The following is a 17,121-nucleotide window of genomic DNA, read 5'->3' on the forward strand; positions in this document are numbered from 1 at the left end:
AGGACTCAGAGCTGATCCTTGGTGTAATCCCACCTCCACCTTGAATGAGTCTGTCATTCCGACTGCGCATCTCACCACTGTCACACTATTCTTGTACATGTCCTGCACTACCCTAACATACTTCTCTGCCACTCCAGACTTCCTCATACAATACCACAACTCTTCTCTTGGCACCCTATCATAAGCTTTCTCTAAATCCACAAACACACAATGTAACTCTTTCTGGCCTTCTCTGTACTTCTCCAACAGTATTCTCAGAGCAAACATTGCATCTGTAGTGCTCTTTCTCGGCATGAAACCATATTGCTGCTCACAGATCTTCACCTGTTTTCTAAGCCTAGCTTCTACTACTCTTTCCCATAACTTCATCCTGTGGCTGATCAGCTTTATGCCTCTGTAGTTACTGCAGCTCTGCACATCACCCTTGTTCTTGAAAATAGGAACCAGCACACTTCGTCTCCACTCCTCAGGCATCCTCTCACTTTCCAAGATTTTATTAAACAATCTGGTTAGAAACTCTACTGCCATCTCTCCTAGACATTTCCATGCCTCCATTGGAATGTCATCTGGACCAACTGCCTTTCCACTCTTCATCCTCTTCATAGCAGCCCTCACTTCTTCCTTGCTAATCTCTTTTACTTCCTGATTTACTCTTCATCCTCTTCATAGCAGCCCTCACTTCTTCCTTACTAATCTCTTTTACTTCCTGATTTACTCTCACCACATCATCCAGCCTTTCTCTCGCTCATTTTCTTTATTCATCAACTCTTCAAAATATTCCCTCCACCTTCTCAGCACACACTCCTCACTTGTCAGCACATTACCATGTGCATCTTTTACCACCCTAACCTGCTGCACATCCTTTCCAGCTCTGTCCCTTTGTCTGGCCAATCAGTACAAGTCCTTTTCTCCTTCCTTACTATTCAACTTCTTGTACAGCTTGCAATATGCCTTTTCCTTTGCTTTTGCCACTTCTCTTCTCGCCTTACGCCGCATCTCCTTGTACTCCTGTCTACTTTCTACATCTCTCCGACTATCCCAAAACTTTTTCGCCAACCTCTTTCTCCTTATGCTTTCCTGGACCTCTTCATTCCACCACCAAGTCTCCTTGTCTTCCTTCCACTGTCCAGATGTCATACCCAGTACTGCCCTAGCTGTCTCCCTCACCACATCTGCAGTACTTTTCCAGTTGTCCAAAATTGCTTCCCCTCCAACTAGTGCTTCTCTCACCTGCTCGCTAAATTTCACACAACAGTCTTCCTCCTTCAGCTTCCACCATCTGATCCTTTGTTGAGCTCTCACTCTCTTCTTCTTCTTTACCTCTAAAGTCATCCTACAAACAACCATCCTATGCTGTCTAGTGACACTCTCTCCTGCTACCACCTTACAGTCTGTGATTTCTTTTAGCTTGCATCTCCTATAAGAATGTAGTCCACTGTGTGCACCTTCCTCCACTCTTATGTCACCCTGTGCTCCTCCCTTTTCTTAAAGTAGGTATTCACCACAGCCATTTCCATCCTTTTTGCAAAATCAGCTACCATCTGTCCTTCCCCATTTCTATCCTTGATACCATATCGACCCATTATTTCCTCATCACCTCTGTTCCCTTCACCAACATGCCCATTGAAGTCTGCTCCTATCACCACTCTTTCATGCTTGGGCACACTCTCCACCACCTCATCTAACTCACTCCAGAAATTTCTTCTCCTTCATCTCACAACCTACCTGTGGGGCATATGCACTGATGATATTCATCATCACCCCTTCAATTTCCAACTTCACACTCATCACCCTGTCAGACACTCGCTTAACCTCCAACACACTTTTAACATACTCTTCCTTTAAAATGACCCCAACACCATTTCTCTTCCTGTCCTCACCATGGTACAACAACTTGTACCCACCGCTGATGCTCCTGCTCTTACTTCCCTTCCACTTGGTCTCTTGCACACACAATATGTCTACCTTTCTCCTCTCCATCATATCAGCCAGCTCTCTCCCTTTACCAGTCATACTACCAACATTCAAAGTCCCCACTCTCATTTCCACCCTTCTAGTTTTCTTCTTCTCCCGCTGTTCATGGCAACGTTCTCCTCCTCTTCTTCGTCGTCTTCGCCCAGCAGTAGCCCAATTTCCACCGGCACCCTGTTGGGCAACAGCACCGGTGGCGGACGTTGTTAACCCGGGCCGCGACCGATCCGGTATGGAAATTCAATTCTGAGTCTGCATAGTTGGGTTGGCTTGTTTTACGCCGGATGCTCTTCCTGACGCAACCCTCCTCATTTATCCGGGCTTGGGACCGGCACTCAGAATGTACTGGCTGCACACCCCATGTGGCTGAGTTGTGAGAGACATAATCTAAAAAAAAATCTGGAAATCACAATGTATAATTTTTTAATAATTTGTATGTTACTGCTGCAAATAAATATTTGAACACCTGTGAAAATCAATGTTAATATTTGGTACATTAGCCTTTGTTTGCAATTACAGAGGTCAAACGTTCCTTGTAGTTTTTCACCAGGTTTTCACACCACTGCAGCAGGATTTTGGTCCACTCCTCCATACAGATCTTCTCTAGATCTTTCAGTTTTGGAGTTTCAGCTCCATCCAAAGATTTTCTATTGAGTTCAGGTCTGGAGACCGGCCAAGGCCACTCCAGGACCTGAAATGCTTCTTATGGAGCCCCTCCTTTGTTGCCCCTGGCTGTGTGTTTGGGGTCATTGTCATGCTGAAGACCCAGCCATGACCCAATCTCAATGCTCTTACTGAGGGAAGGAGGTTTGTTTGCCAAAATCTTGCAATACATGACCCCATCCATCCTCCCTTCAATACGGTGCAGTCGTCCTGTCCCCTTTGCAGAAGAGCACCCCCAGAGTATGATGTTTCCACCCCCATGCTTCACAGTTGGGATGGTTTTCTTGGGTTGTTCTCATCCTCTAACATGGTAAGTGGAGTTGCTTCCAAAAAGCTCTATTCTGGTCTCATCTGACCACATGACCCTTCTCCCATGCCTCCTCTGGATCATCCAGATGGTCACTGGTGAACTTCAAACGGGCCTGGACATGTGCTGGCTTGAGCAGGGGGACCTTGCTTCCCTGCAGGATTTTAAACCGTGACAGCATCATGTGTTACTAATGTAATCTTTGTGACTGTGGTCCCAGCTCTCTTCAGGTCACTGACCAGGTCCTCCTGTGTAGTTCTGAGCTTTCTCAGAATCATCCTTACCTTACCTCCTTAAGTGAGATCTTACATGGAATCCCAGACCGAGGGAGATTGACAGTCATCTTGTGTTTCTTCCACTTTCTAATAAATAATCATAACAGTTGTTGTCTTCTACCAAGCTGCTTGCCTGTTGTCCTGTAGTCCCATCCCAGCCTTGTGCAGGTCTACAGTTTTGTCCCTGGTGCCTTAGACAGCTCTTTGGTCTTGGCTATGGTGGACAGGTTGGAGTGTGATTGACTGAGTGTGTGAACAGGTGTCTTTTATACAGGTAACAGGTTCAAACAGGTGCAATTAATACAGGTAAAGAGTGCAGAATAAGAGGGCTTCTTAAAGAAAAATTAACAGGTCTGTGAGAGATAGAATTCTTGTTGGTTGGTAGGTGATCAAATACTTATTTGCAGAGTAAACATAGAAATATTTAAAAAAAAATCATACATTGTGATTTCTGGATTTTTTTTTTGTTTGTTTTTTTTTTTAGATTATGCTCTCACAGTGGACATGCACCTAAGATGAAAATTTCAGACCCTCCATGATTTTGAAGGGGGAGAACTTGCAAAATTGCAGGGTGGTTCAAATATTATTTTCCTCACTGTATGTGAATAAAAGCTTCAGGGCAAGCGCTTATAATGTCTCCTGACTTACTGGCACACTCTCGTGCACGATTAACATGATAGAACAACCAAAAGAGGGGGGATCGACACCCTGGGCCCCTACACACACCACCGTTGCCCAGCAACTGAAAAAAAAAACAATTAACAGGGGAATCCCTCAAATGAAAGACATTCATGAAAAAGAAACTTAAAATTAACAACAAACTGAGCAAAAAACATACAAGCCAAACAAATAAAAACAAAAAAGTTTAAAAAAAAGGAAATGATAAAATAAAAAAATAAAAAAACTCTAAACCTAGCACCCACAAGGGCTACTACACCAGAAGACCTGGGTATGTTGAGGGTGTCTAAGTTAGTCCCGGAGGATATGCTAACATTAGCACGGTCAGATGCAGTACCAAAGAACACGCTGAAGCGAAGTAAGGCAAGCAGCAGTGGTTCTTTGCAGCCAATCACAGAGCTGCTGTTCCACTCCAGGAAATCGGTAAGAGAGCTGTTTGGTCACAGGAAGGGAGGGAGGAGCGCCACAGCTGATGATGCCGCCGTAACAACCTGCAGATTACGGTTTCCCCACGCACAATAATACAGGTTTCCCGTCTGCTGAACTGCAGAAAGCGAGGCGCATAGCAGGTGACGCCAAGGAAGGAGGCTGACAGCTCGCTGCATGATGGCGTGCTGCACAGAGAGTGAAGCAAACAACCAGGTGGCAGAAGTGGAGCGGCTAAAGGTGCCTGCTCAATGCGGTACAGAGTCAGGAGGGAGACAGCCAGTAAGGCACTACCCTCTTTTTAAAGTGTGCCCCTAGTGAGGATGGGTGAACCAAATGAGAATCAGGGGAGAGAAGGAGGACACTCCTCCTGGTACACACTGATGCAAGGCAATTTTCTAAGGATTTTATGTGGATGAGATTACCAGCAGTTATCAGCATGTATAACTGAGTATCATCAGCATAGCAGTGAAAGCTAATCCCAAAATGCCACAATATGTGTCCAAAGGGGTGCTATATAAAGGTAGAAAAGCAGGGGGCCTAAGACGGACCCTGTGGAACCCCAATTTCATGTCACTAAGGTTAGAGGTAGTTCTTATTGAGAACGACTGGTTTATTGTTTATCCTCGCATTTCACGGACAGAGACTTGGCTGTTTCCAGCCCCTGTGTGAAAAGGTGGTCATAACGTGAGGCAAACATCTGTTTCTACTGCTTCAACAGCAGAGGAGAGTGGATTTACCGAGGAGACGGAGCTGGGGGCGGTCACTCTGCTGGACATGTCCGCCATCGGTAAGTGCGTTGCCACCACACAAACCATTTATTATGTATATATTTATTTCATTTTCTTATTTATACTTCACTTTGTTCGTGCCTCCAGTCTGGGGTGTTTCCACAGCCTCTTTTCACATTATAACAGCAGCAGCACAGCCATCTAGAGCACTTTGCTTCAAAACGTATTATTTCTTGACAAACCAACTGAGAATTTCTCACTTATTCATGTGTTTGGTCGTTAATTTGCATCTCCAACCCAGTGAGATGGTACCTAAGGAGCAGCTCCTGTCGCCATCTTGGGAGAAGGAAAGCAACGTGCTCACTGCTCACACCCCAAAAAGGAGAAAACTCAACTGTTTTTTGTTGGCAGAGTTGTTGGAGTTTTTTTGTTTTGTTGCCATACGTTGCACTCTGGTTTCGTTGCCGTACGTTGCACTGTGGTTTCATTGCCGTACGGTGGACTCTGGTTTCGTTGCCGTACGTTGCACTCTGGTTTCGTTGCCGTACGTTGCACTCTGGTTTCGTTGCCGTACGGTGGACTCTGGTTTCGTTGCTGTACGGTGGACTCTGGTTTCGTTGCCGTACGTTGCACTCTGGTTTCGTTGCCGTACATTGCACTCTGGTATCGTTGCTGTACGGTGGACTCTGGTTTCGTTGCCGTACGTTGCACTGTGTTTTCATTGCCGTACGGTGGACTCTGGTTTCGTTGCCGTACGTTGCACTGTGGTTTCGTTGGCGTACGTTGCCGTACGGTGGACTGTGTTTTTGTTGCCATACGGTGGACTCTGGTTTCCTTGCCGTACGGTGCACTGTGGTTTCGGTGCCGTACGGTGGATGTTCGTGTTTTGCTGATCAGATGTCTGCTGCAGAAGCTGCTGATGGTTCCAGGAACGAAGCTGAAACACAAATCAATGCCTCAGGGTCGAAGTCGAGAGACTTTTGTTCTGCCGGACGCTGACCTCGTGTAAAACCTCAGCAGAGGCACAGAATCATATCGCTGAGGTGAGTAACACTTAAACACGGAGACGTTCATCGTCAGAGATGTATGATTTAACAGTTTTTACAATGTTTGAGTGACTGAGTTTAGTCTGTAGGATCTTTTGAGGTGTTTGTGAAAGATTCAAACCAGAATTTGAACATTACTTTGATTTGAAGTCACAGTGAAACTAAACGGAGCGTAGAAGCTCCATTATACCAAATATTTAAGCCTTTAGGCACAATAATCCAGTGGAAATAAAGAACATATTTTGAATTGTGTAGCTAAGAGGAAGAAAAGGAATATTTTCAGAATAAATTTCTTGTCTGCAGATAAAATGTTTGGAGAATTAAGTCAAATATTTACAAAATAAAGTAATAAATAATAAAAATGAAGAATAAAGTCAGACTGATCCACATCCTCCTCGACCCATTTTACATGTGCCGTGTTTTCATAATTTATGTTTTGTCAAGAAATATATCTCAAAGGTTTGACTTTATGCTTTTATCTGTATTTCAGTTTTTTTTTTTTTAATATCGACTAACTCTGATCTTTAACAAACAAAAACAAACAAAAAGGTTGAAGTTCATGGGGCTTGTTAAGTTTTTTTGGTTTGTTTTTTTGTTTTCTGGGCATCAGTGTCTTTGTTGTTGTTAGTTCAGTTGCTGTAGATGCAAATGGAGCGAATGCAGCTGCCCCCAGAAACAAATGCTGCACCTGTCGTCTCCTGAGCTGCTTTTCTCTTTTTTTGCAAGAGCACTTTAGTTAAAAAGTTTTCTGAGACGCAAGGTTTTATTTTTGCTGTTTTGTCACTCAGTCTGTCACAGTAAATGGACTGCATTTATAAAGCGCTTTTCCATCTGCATCAGATGCTCAAAGCGCTTTGCAAATATGCCTCACATTCACCCCGATGTGAGGGTGCTGCACACTGGGAGCAATAGGGGATTAAAGACCTTGCCCAAGGGCCCTTAGTGATTTTCTGGTCAGGCGGGGATTTGAACCAAGGATCTTCTGGTCTCAAGCCCAATACCTTAACCACTAGACCATCACCTCCCCTAGTAGAGACAAAATACTTTTCTGTGATGGCGGGTTGGACAAACGCTTGGTTCTGTCTATAGGCCAGTACCTTTGATTGAGCTTGTCCTCATTGGCTATTTGTTGTTGTCATAGAAACATCCAGTCCCGTATCCATGAAGCACCCTAAGGCTAAAAGTGCCCCCAGTGACATTAATCTAAGAGAAATCTTAGAATTCCTTGAATTCTTATACCCCTTCACGCATACGCCGACTGATGCAATTTGGCCTCAGTCGGCAAATATGCGGTCTGAAGACCTACGGACGGCAGTCAGTGATGATCTACAGATTTGGACCCATTCGCTCAGCTGTCCCGAGTGTGTTGCACATGTTCAAAACACTTTTGGCGCGATCAAGATGCGACGCACATCTGACGGCGGTTTATATACAGTTTTTGCGTCATCTGAATGCAGTCTACATATTCTGACAGGATCTGAAACGGTCTGATCGCAGTTGACTGAGCTGTGAGATCGATCGGTCACAGCAAAGCCTGCCAGCATGTTGTGCCACATATGTCCACCTCCACTGGACCCCAGCCAGGGAGGGCGAAGGAAATGTTGATATGTAATAACATGTATGGGGCACTGTGCGCTCTTCAGAGACTCGGTGCGGCACCCCGCAATGCAGCTGAACAGGATGTCACGTCTGTAATGCACATATTATTACATGTTCACCTCCTAAGTCTGTAGCAGGTATGATGTGGAAATGTTTCCCCAGCCCATGACAACATAAATACACATGCAGCTCACCTCCGATACCCCATGTACTACAGCACAGAGCAGTGGTACATCGGGTGACATCCTTTTTACCCGGCTGCTGGCTACATCCATCGGCTCACAAGTGCATAATCCACTTCTGCCATAAATAAATCCCATGTGAAGTGCTGTCCTGCACCAATAATCCAACTACAGTTAAGATGCGTATCAAGTCAAAAGAGTTTTACAAAAGAGAGAAGAAAAAGGTCATGATTGGAGGTCACAGACATTCAGTGTTGGTTTTCGGCCTTGTTGCTTACGTGTAGAAAGTTCTCCAGATTCTCCTGAATTTTCTGACTTATATTATGGACTGTAGATGATGGAATCCGTAAATTCCTTGCAATTGAACGTTGAGAAACATTGTTCTTAAACTGTTGGACTATTTTTTTTCATGCAGTTGCTCACAAAGTGGCGATCCTCACCCCATCTTGCTTGTGACGGCTAAGACTTTTGGGATGCTCCTTTTATACCCAATCATGACACTCACCTGTTTCCAATTAACCTGTTCACCTGTGGAATGTTCCAAACAGGTGTTCTTTGAGCATTCATCACATTCCTTTTGTTGTCCCGTCACAACTTTTTTGAAACGTGTTGCAGGCATCCATTTCAAAATGAGCAAATATTTGCACAAAAACAAAGTTTATCAGTTTGAACATTAAATATCTTGTCTTTGTGGTGTATTCAATTAAATATAGGTTGAAGAGGATTTGAAAATCATTGTATTCTGTTGTAATTTACATTTTACACAATGTCCCAACTTCATTGGAATTGGGGTTTTGTGTGTGTGTGTGTGTGTGTGTGTGTGTGTGTGTGTGTGTGTGTATGTACGAGGTCTGTCAATAAAGTATAGGTCCTTTTTATTTTTTTCAAAAACTATATGGATTTCATTCATATGTTTTTACATCAGACATGCTTGAACCCTCGTGCGCATGCGTGAGTTTTTCCACGCCTGTCGGTGACGTCATTCGCCTGTGAGCACTCCTTGTGGGAGGAGTCGTCCAGCCCCTCGTCGGAATTCCTTTGTCTGAGAAGTTGCTGAGAGACTGGCGCTTTGGTTGATCAAATTTTTTCTAAACCTGTGAGACACATCGAAGTGGACACGGTTCGAAAAAATGAAGCTGGTTTTCGGTGAAAATTTTAACAGCTGATGAGAGATTTTGAGGTGATACTGTCGCTTTAAGGACTTCCCACGGAGCGAGACGTCTCGCAGCACTCTGAGGCACCGTCATCAGCCTGTTTCAAGCTGAAAACCTCCACATTTCAGGCTCTATTGATCCAGGACGTCGTGAGAGAACAGAGAAGTTTCAGAAGAAGTCGGTTTCCGCATTTTATCCGGATATTCCACTGTTAAAGGAGATCTGGTACTGCTGGCAAGGAGCAGAGACAATAAGATATGGGTGTGTGCACACCCAGTAACAACAATGGTGGAGAGTCCACCTCTAACACACACTCGTGCAGCTCCTGTCTCAACACTTATCTGGTGGGGGTGTAAAGCGAAGCTGTCGCCGGTCACGCCAATCTCCAGATAAAACACTCCGCAGGAAAACAGCTGCAAAAACGAGTTAACTAAACAAAGTCAGTACGGCACAGATTAAGGCTGAGAATGTTACCTTAACAGGTCGACGATATCTCGACAATGAGGTGGAGATGACGTCCGGGTTTTATGGAGAGAGATGATGAAGTGTAGATGGGTGAGAGCTGTCAAGAGATAATGAGTGACAGCTGTCACCCCCGGCCGTGTCTGTGGCGGCAGCGCCCTCTCGTGCCTGAAGCCCGCACTTCAGGCAGAGCGCCCTCTGGTGGTGGGCCAGCAGTACCTCCTCTTCTGGCGGCCCACCCAACAGGACCCCCCCCTCAACGGGCGCCAGGAGGCGCCCGACCAGGTTTATCGGGTGTCGGCGGTAGAAATCGGCCAGGAGGGCCGGATCCAGGATGAAGCTCCTCTTCACCCAGGCGCGTTCTTCGGGTCCATACCCCTCCCAGTCCACCAGATATTGGAACCCCCGGCCCATTCGACGGACGTCCAGGAGCCGGCGCACTGTCCAGGCCGGCTCCCCGTCAATGATCTGGGCAAGAGGCGGCGCCGGACCGGGAGCACAGAGGGGTGAGGTGTGGTGTGGTTTGATCCTCGACACATGAAAAACTGGGTGGAGCCGCAGTGAAGCAGGGAGTTGGAGCTTCACTGCGGCAGGGCTGAGGACCTTGAGGATTCTGAATGGTCCGATGAGCCTGTCCATCAGTTTCGGGGATTCCACTTGAAGCAGGATGTCCTTCGTCGACAACCACACCTCCTGCCCGGGCTGGTATGCAGGGGCCGGGGACCGCCGGCGGTCTGCATGGGTCTTGGCCCTCGTCCGGGCCTTCAACAAGGCAGAACGGGCGGTGCGCCACACCCGACGGCACCTCCGAAGGTGGGCCCGGACCGAGGGCACACAGACCTCTCCCTCCACCACGGGAAATAATGGGGGCTGGTACCCCAAACACACCTCAAACGGGGAGAGGCCGGTGGCAGAAGACACCTGGCTGTTATGTGCATACTCGATCCAGGCCAGGTGGTTACTCCAGGCCGTTGGGTGCGCGGATGTCACACAGCGGAGGGTCTGTTCCAACTCCTGGTTGGCCCGTTCTGCCTGTCCGTTCATCTGTGGGTGGTACCCGGACGAGAGGCTCACGGTGGCCCCCAGTTCTCTGCAGAAACTACTCCAGACTTGAGAGGAAAACTGGGGACCACAATCCGAGACAACGTCAGTAGGTATCCCTGCAGACGGATGACGTGGTGGACCAGGAGGTCCGCTGTCTCCCTGGGGCCTTAGGGAGCTTCGGGAGGGCCACGACGTGGGCCGCCTTGGAGAATCGGCCACTATCGTGAGGATGGTGGTGTTGCCCTGGACGGTGGGAGGCCCGTGACAAAATCCAGGCCGATGTGGACCAGGGGCGATGAGGCACAGGAAGCGGTTGGAGCAGTCCTTGGGACCCCTCCTGTGGTCAGCCTTGCCCCTGGCGCAGGTGGTGCAGGCCCTGATGTGCTCCCAGACGTCGGCTCCATAGACGACCCACCAGAAGCGCTGCCGGACAACTGCCACGGTCCTTCGCAACCCTGGATGACAGGAGAGCTTGGAAACCGTGACAGAAGTCTAGGACCGCAGCCTGGCCTCTGGTGGGACGTATAGTCTGTCCTTCGGTCCGGGGCTCCGTGCCAGGGCCTCCCGGACGGTCTTCTCCACATCCCAGGTGAGGGTGGCCACGATATTGGACTCCGGAAGGATGGGCTTCCGGTGGATCCGACAGCGCAGTTTTGGACTTCGTCTTCGTGTACCCGGGACAAGGCAGCCAATCTCTGGTTCTTGGTCCCGGGGCGATAGGTGATCCGGAAGTTCTAAACGTCCCAGAAGAACAGTGACCAGCGGGCTTGCCTGGGGTTCAGCCGCTTGGCAGTCCTGATATAATCCGTTTCCGATGGTCAGTGAAACCGTTTGAACGGCATCAAGACGCTCCCTCCAACCAGGTGTCTCCACTCCTCAAGAGCCTCTTTCACCGCAAGGAGTTCTCAATTGCGACATCATACTTCCGTTCAGTCGGGGTCAACCTGCGGGAAAAGTAGGCACACGGGTGAAGAACCTTATCGGTCTCTCCGCTCTGGGATAGCACGGCTCCTATCCCTGAGTCAGAGGCGTCCCCTTCAACCACAAACTGGCGGCTAGGGTCAGGCTGCACCAAAACTGGCGCAGTAGAGAACCGTCGTTTCAACTCCTTGAACGCGGCTTCCCACCGATCCGACCAGGTGAAGGGGACTTTTGGAGAGGTCAGGGCTGTCAGGGGGCCAACTACCTGACTGTAGCCCTTAATGAACCTCCTATAGAAATTTGCGAAGCCGAGGAACTGTTGCAGCTTCCTACGGCTTGTTGGTTGGGGCCAATCTCTCACCGCCGCAACCTTGGCCGGATCAGGGGTGACGGAGTTAGAGGAGATGATAAACCCCAGGAAGGACAAAGAAGCGCGGTGAAACTCGCACTTCTCGCCCTTCACAAACAACCGGCTCTCCAACAACCGCTGCAGAACCTGACGTACATGCTGGACAGGAGTCTCAGGATCTGGAGAAAAGATGAGTATATCGTCCAGATATACGAAGACGAATCGGTGCAGGAAGTCCCGCAAGATGTCGTTAACCAAAGCTTGGAACGTCGCGGGGGCGTTGGTGAGGCCGAACGGCATGACCAGGTACTCAAAGTGACCTAAGGGGGTGTTAAATGCCGTCTTCCACTCATCTCCCTTCCAGATCCGAACCAGGTGATACGCATTCCTAAGATCCAACTTTGTAAATATTTTGGCTCCATGCAGGGGGGTGAACACGGAATCCAACAACGGCAACGGGTATCGGTTGCGAACCGTAATCTCATTCAGCCCCCTGTAAATCAATGCATGGACGGAGTCCGCCATCTTTCTTGCCCACAAAAAAGAAACCTGCACCATTGGGGAGGGGGGAATTTTCGGATCAGCCTGGCAGCTAATGAGTCCCGGATGTAGGTTCATCCATGATTCGGCGTTCAGGACGTGGAGAGATTGCACAGCCTGCTGGACGGAACTCTGCGCCCGATCAAATCAATGGCACAATCGTATGGACAGGGCGGGGGAAGGTGAGTGCCAGATCCTTGCTGAAGATGTCAGCAAATCGTGGTATTCAACCGGCACCGCCGTCAGATTGGGAGGGACTTTGACCTCCTCTTTAGCCTGTGAACCGGGAGAACCCGAGGAACCTAAACACATCCAATGGCAGGTTTCGCTCCACTGACCCACCACCACCAGACGGCCAATCAATCCGGGATTCTGTTTCAACATCCACGGGAAACCCAAAATCCAGCGGAGGTAGAAGGAGTCCACAAAAAACTCGATTCTCCTCCCGATGATTTCCAGACATCACCAGAGTTACAGTTTGTGTCTTGTGCGTGATTAAAGGGAGAAGGTGCCATCTAGTGCCTGCACCTGCAATGGCGAAGGAAGTGCCACCAGAGGGAGCCCTACCTCCCTTGCCCATGCTGCTGTCCAGCAGATTCCCTTCTGCCCAGTGTCCACCAGTGCTGGGGCTTGAAGGGTTAAATCCCCAGCTCAGGATTGTAACTGGGAGTCGTGTGGCAATATGTGGTGTTCCCACGTGAATGTTATGACCCCCCTTAGCCCAGTCTCTAAGGGCGGGTGTTTCGTTTTGGGCCATTTGGGGCAGTTTTTCTGTATGTGCTCTTTTGAGCTGCAGAGAAAACACTCCCCGTGGACCAGCCTTCTTATAATGTCATCTGTTCTCATTTTGGGCCCTCTGCGTTTCCCTAGCAACGTCAGCAGGGGGAGCTGTTGCCCCACGAGCAGCTGTGGCTGTGTCAGCGTGGGGGAGGGCGGAACCCTTTCGGACCCGGAAGGGAGAGGGACGGCGCGTGCCCGGCCATGTCCTTCGTCTCGCTCCCGACGGCATTCCTCCAACCGATTGTCTAACCGTATAACTAGATCGATAAGCCCATCTAAATCCCACAGTTCTTCCTTCGCTACCAGGTGCTCCTTCAGGACCGACAACAGTCCGTTTATGAAGGTGGCGCGGAGCGCAACGTTATTCTAGCCGGACCTCGCAGCCGCGATGCGGAAGTCGACTGCATATTCGGCTGCGCTCCGGCGCCCCTGTCTCAGTGACAGCAGCACTGTTGAAGCAGTCTCTCCTCTGTTGGGGTGATCAAACACTGTTCTGAACTCCCTCACAAACCCGGTATAAGCGGTAAGGAGCCGTGACTTTTGCTCCCAAAGCGCTGTAGCCCAAGCGCGTGCTTCACCACGAAGCAAGTTAATTACATAAGCCACCTTGCTGGCGTCAGACGCGTACATTACGGGACGTTGTGCAAAGACGAGCGAACACTGCATAAGAAGTCCGCGCACGTCTCCACACAACCCCCGTACGGCTCTGGGGGACTTAAGTATGCTTCCAGGGGATGTGGGGGGGGTGTTCGTTGAACGCCAGTGGAACGTTTATATCTGCACCTGGTCGGCAAGGAGAAGGAGCCGCAGCAGCGCCCTGAGCGCGCGCTTCCACCTGTGCGGTGAGAGCCTCCATCCTGCGATTAAGGATGACGTTTTGCTCGGTCATCAGATCCAGCCGAGCAGTAAAGGCGGTGAGGATTTGCTGCAACTCACCAATCACGCCTCCTGCAGACGCCCATGCACCCTGCTCTTCCATTGGCTGTTCAACAGATGGGTGACGCCCCTCGGGATCCATGACGTTGGCCGAGATATCCTGTTGGGAAAGTGTAGTGACACATTTTGCAAACAGTCAATCACAAGGGTGACGTGTGGGCAGGCTCGAGGATAGAAGACGTCTGTCCTGAGAAGAACCGGAACCACACGATTTCCTCCGCCACCGAACCTGGAGAATACTGGAGCCGCCAAGTCCCGAGTCCCCAGGTGGCCACCGTCTCCGAATGGTGGATCTGGTACTGCTGGCAAGGAGCAGAGACAGTAAGATATGGGTGTGTGCACACCCAGTAACAACAATGGTGGAGAGTCCACCTCCACCTCTAACACACACTCGTGCAGCTCCTGTCTCAACACTTATCTGGTGGGGGTGTAAAGCGAAGCTGTCGCCGGTCACGCCAATCTCCAGATAAAACACTCCGCAGGAAAACAGCTGCAAAAACGAGTTAACTAAACAAAGTCAGTACGGCACAGATTAAGGCTGAGAATGTTACCTTAACAGGTCGACGATATCTCGGCAATGAGGTGGAGATGACATCCGGGTTTTATGGAGAGAGATGATGAAGCGTAGATGGGTGACAGCTGTCAAGAGATAATGAGTGACAGCTGTCACCCCCGGCCATGTCCGTGGCAGCAGCGCCCTCTCGTGCGTGAAGCCCGCACTTCAGGCAGGGCGCCCTCTGGTGGTGGGCCAGCAGTACCTCCTCTTCTGGCGGCCCACCCAACACAGAGAGAAGAACAAGTCTTATATCTCACATAACCGGGGTCAAAATAAAGAGAACACTGCCATCTACTGGTCCCCAGACACTGCCATGAACACTACTGGCCAGTAGATGCTAGATGGCAGTAGAGGCTTTCAAAACAAATTCTAGATAATCCCTGTCTGCTCACATTTAAAATGCGTGGAATTTAACAAACGCAATTAAAAAAATCAATCAATCAATCAATCAGTTTTATTTATATAGCGCCAAATCACAACAAACAGTTGCCCCAAGGCGCTTTATATTGTAAGGTAAGGCCATACAATAATTACAGAAAAACCCCAACGGTCAAAACGACCCCCTGTGAGCAAGCACTTGGCTACAGTGGGAAGGAAAAACTCCCTTTTAACAGGAAGAAACCTCCAGCAGAACCAGGCTCAGGGAGGGGCAGTCTTCTGCTGGGACTGGTTGGGGCTGAGGGGAGAGAACCAGGAAAAAGACATGCTGTGGAAGAGAGCAGAGATCGATCACTAATGATTAAATGCAGAGTGGTGCATACAGAGCAAAAAGAGAAAGAAACACTCAGTGCATCATGGGAACCCCCCAGCAGTCTAAGTCTATAGCAGCATAACTAAGGATGGTTCAGGGTCACCTGATCCAGCCCTAACTATAAGCTTTAGCAAAAAGGAAAGTTTTAAGCCTAATCTTAAAAGTAGAGAGGGTGTCTGTCTCCCTGATCTGAATTGGGAGCTGGTTCCACAGGAGAGGAGCCTGAAAGCTGAAGGCTCTGCCTCCCATTCTACTCTTACAAACCCTAGGAACTACAAGTAAGCCTGCAGTCTGAGAGCGAAGCGCTCTATTGGGGTGATATGGTACTACGAGGTCCCTAAGATAAGATGGGACCTGATTATTCAAAACCTTATAAGTAAGAAGAAGAATTTTAAATTCTATTCTAGAATTAACAGGAAGCCAATGAAGAGAGGCCAATATGGGTGAGATATGCTCTCTCCTTCTAGTCCCCGTCAGTACTCTAGCTGCAGCATTTTGAATTAACTGAAGGCTTTTTAGGGAACTTTAGGACAACCTGATAATAATGAATTACAATAGTCCAGCCTAGAGGAAATAAATGCATGAATTAGTTTTTCAGCATCACTCTGAGACAAGACCTTTCTGATTTTAGAGATATTGCGTAAATGCAAAAAAGCAGTCCTACATATTTGTTTAATATGCGATTTGAATGACATATCCTGATCAAAAATGACTCCAAGATTTCTCACAGTATTACTAGAGCTCAGGGTAATGCCATCCAGAGTAAGGATCTGGTTAGACACCATGTTTCTAAGATTTGTGGGGCCAAGTACAATAACTTCAGTTTTATCTGAGTTTAAAAGCAGGAAATTAGAGGTCATCCATGTCTTTATGTCTGTAAGACAATCCTGCAGTTTAGCTAATTGGTGTGTGTCCTCTGGCTTCATGGATAGATAAAGCTGGGTATCATCTGCGTAACAATGAAAATTTAAGCAATACCGTCTAATAATACTGCCTAAGGGAAGCATGTATAAAGTGAATAAAATTGGTCCTAGCACAGAACCTTGTGGAACTCCATAATTAACTTTAGTCTGTGAAGAAGATTCCCCATTTACATGAACAAATTGTAATCTATTAGACAAATATGATTCAAACCACCACAGCGCAGTGCCTTTAATACCTATGGCATACTCTAATCTCTGTAATAAAATTTTATGGTCAACAGTATCAAAAGCAGCACTGAGGTCTAACAGAACAAGCACAGAGATGAGTCCACTGTCCGAGGCCATAAGAAGATCATTTGTAACCTTCACTAATGCTGTTTCTGTACTATGATGAATTCTAAAACCTGACTGAAACTCTTCAAATAGACCATTCCTCTGCAGATGATCAGTTAGCTGTTTTACAACTACCCTTTCAAGAATTTTTGAGAGAAAAGGAAGGTTGGAGATTGGCCTATAATTAGCTAAGATAGCTGGGTCAAGTGATGGCTTTTTAAGTAATGGTTTAATTACTGCCACCTTAAAAGCCTGTGGTACATAGCCAACTAACAAAGATAGATTGATCATATTTAAGATCGAAGCATTAAATAATGGTAGGGCTTCCTTGAGCAGCCTGGTAGGAATGGGGTCTAATAAACATGTTGATGGTTTGGATGAAGTAACTAATGAGCTCAATAGAGCTCTGACTCTTTGTCAGCCTGGCTACAGTGCTGAAAAGAAACCTGGGGTTGTTCTTATTTTCTTCAATTAGTGATGAGTAGAAAGATGTC

At 47.9% G+C, this 17,121-nt stretch overlaps 1 protein-coding gene across 1 annotated transcript in view; it reads left to right on the plus strand.

Moving 5' to 3' along the window:
* Positions 1–6,079: 6,079 nt before the first annotated feature.
* Positions 6,080–17,121, plus strand: part of serpinc1 (serpin peptidase inhibitor, clade C (antithrombin), member 1) — a 35,450-nt gene continuing 24,408 nt past the window's right edge. The window contains exon 1 of the mRNA XM_034179269.1: positions 6,080–6,094. The gene's annotated coding sequence lies outside the window, so the exon portion shown is untranslated. The remainder of the gene's footprint in view (positions 6,095–17,121) is intronic.

This window comes from Thalassophryne amazonica, chromosome 10 (assembly GCF_902500255.1).
Source record: "Thalassophryne amazonica chromosome 10, fThaAma1.1, whole genome shotgun sequence".
NCBI lineage: Eukaryota > Metazoa > Chordata > Actinopteri > Batrachoidiformes > Batrachoididae > Thalassophryne > Thalassophryne amazonica.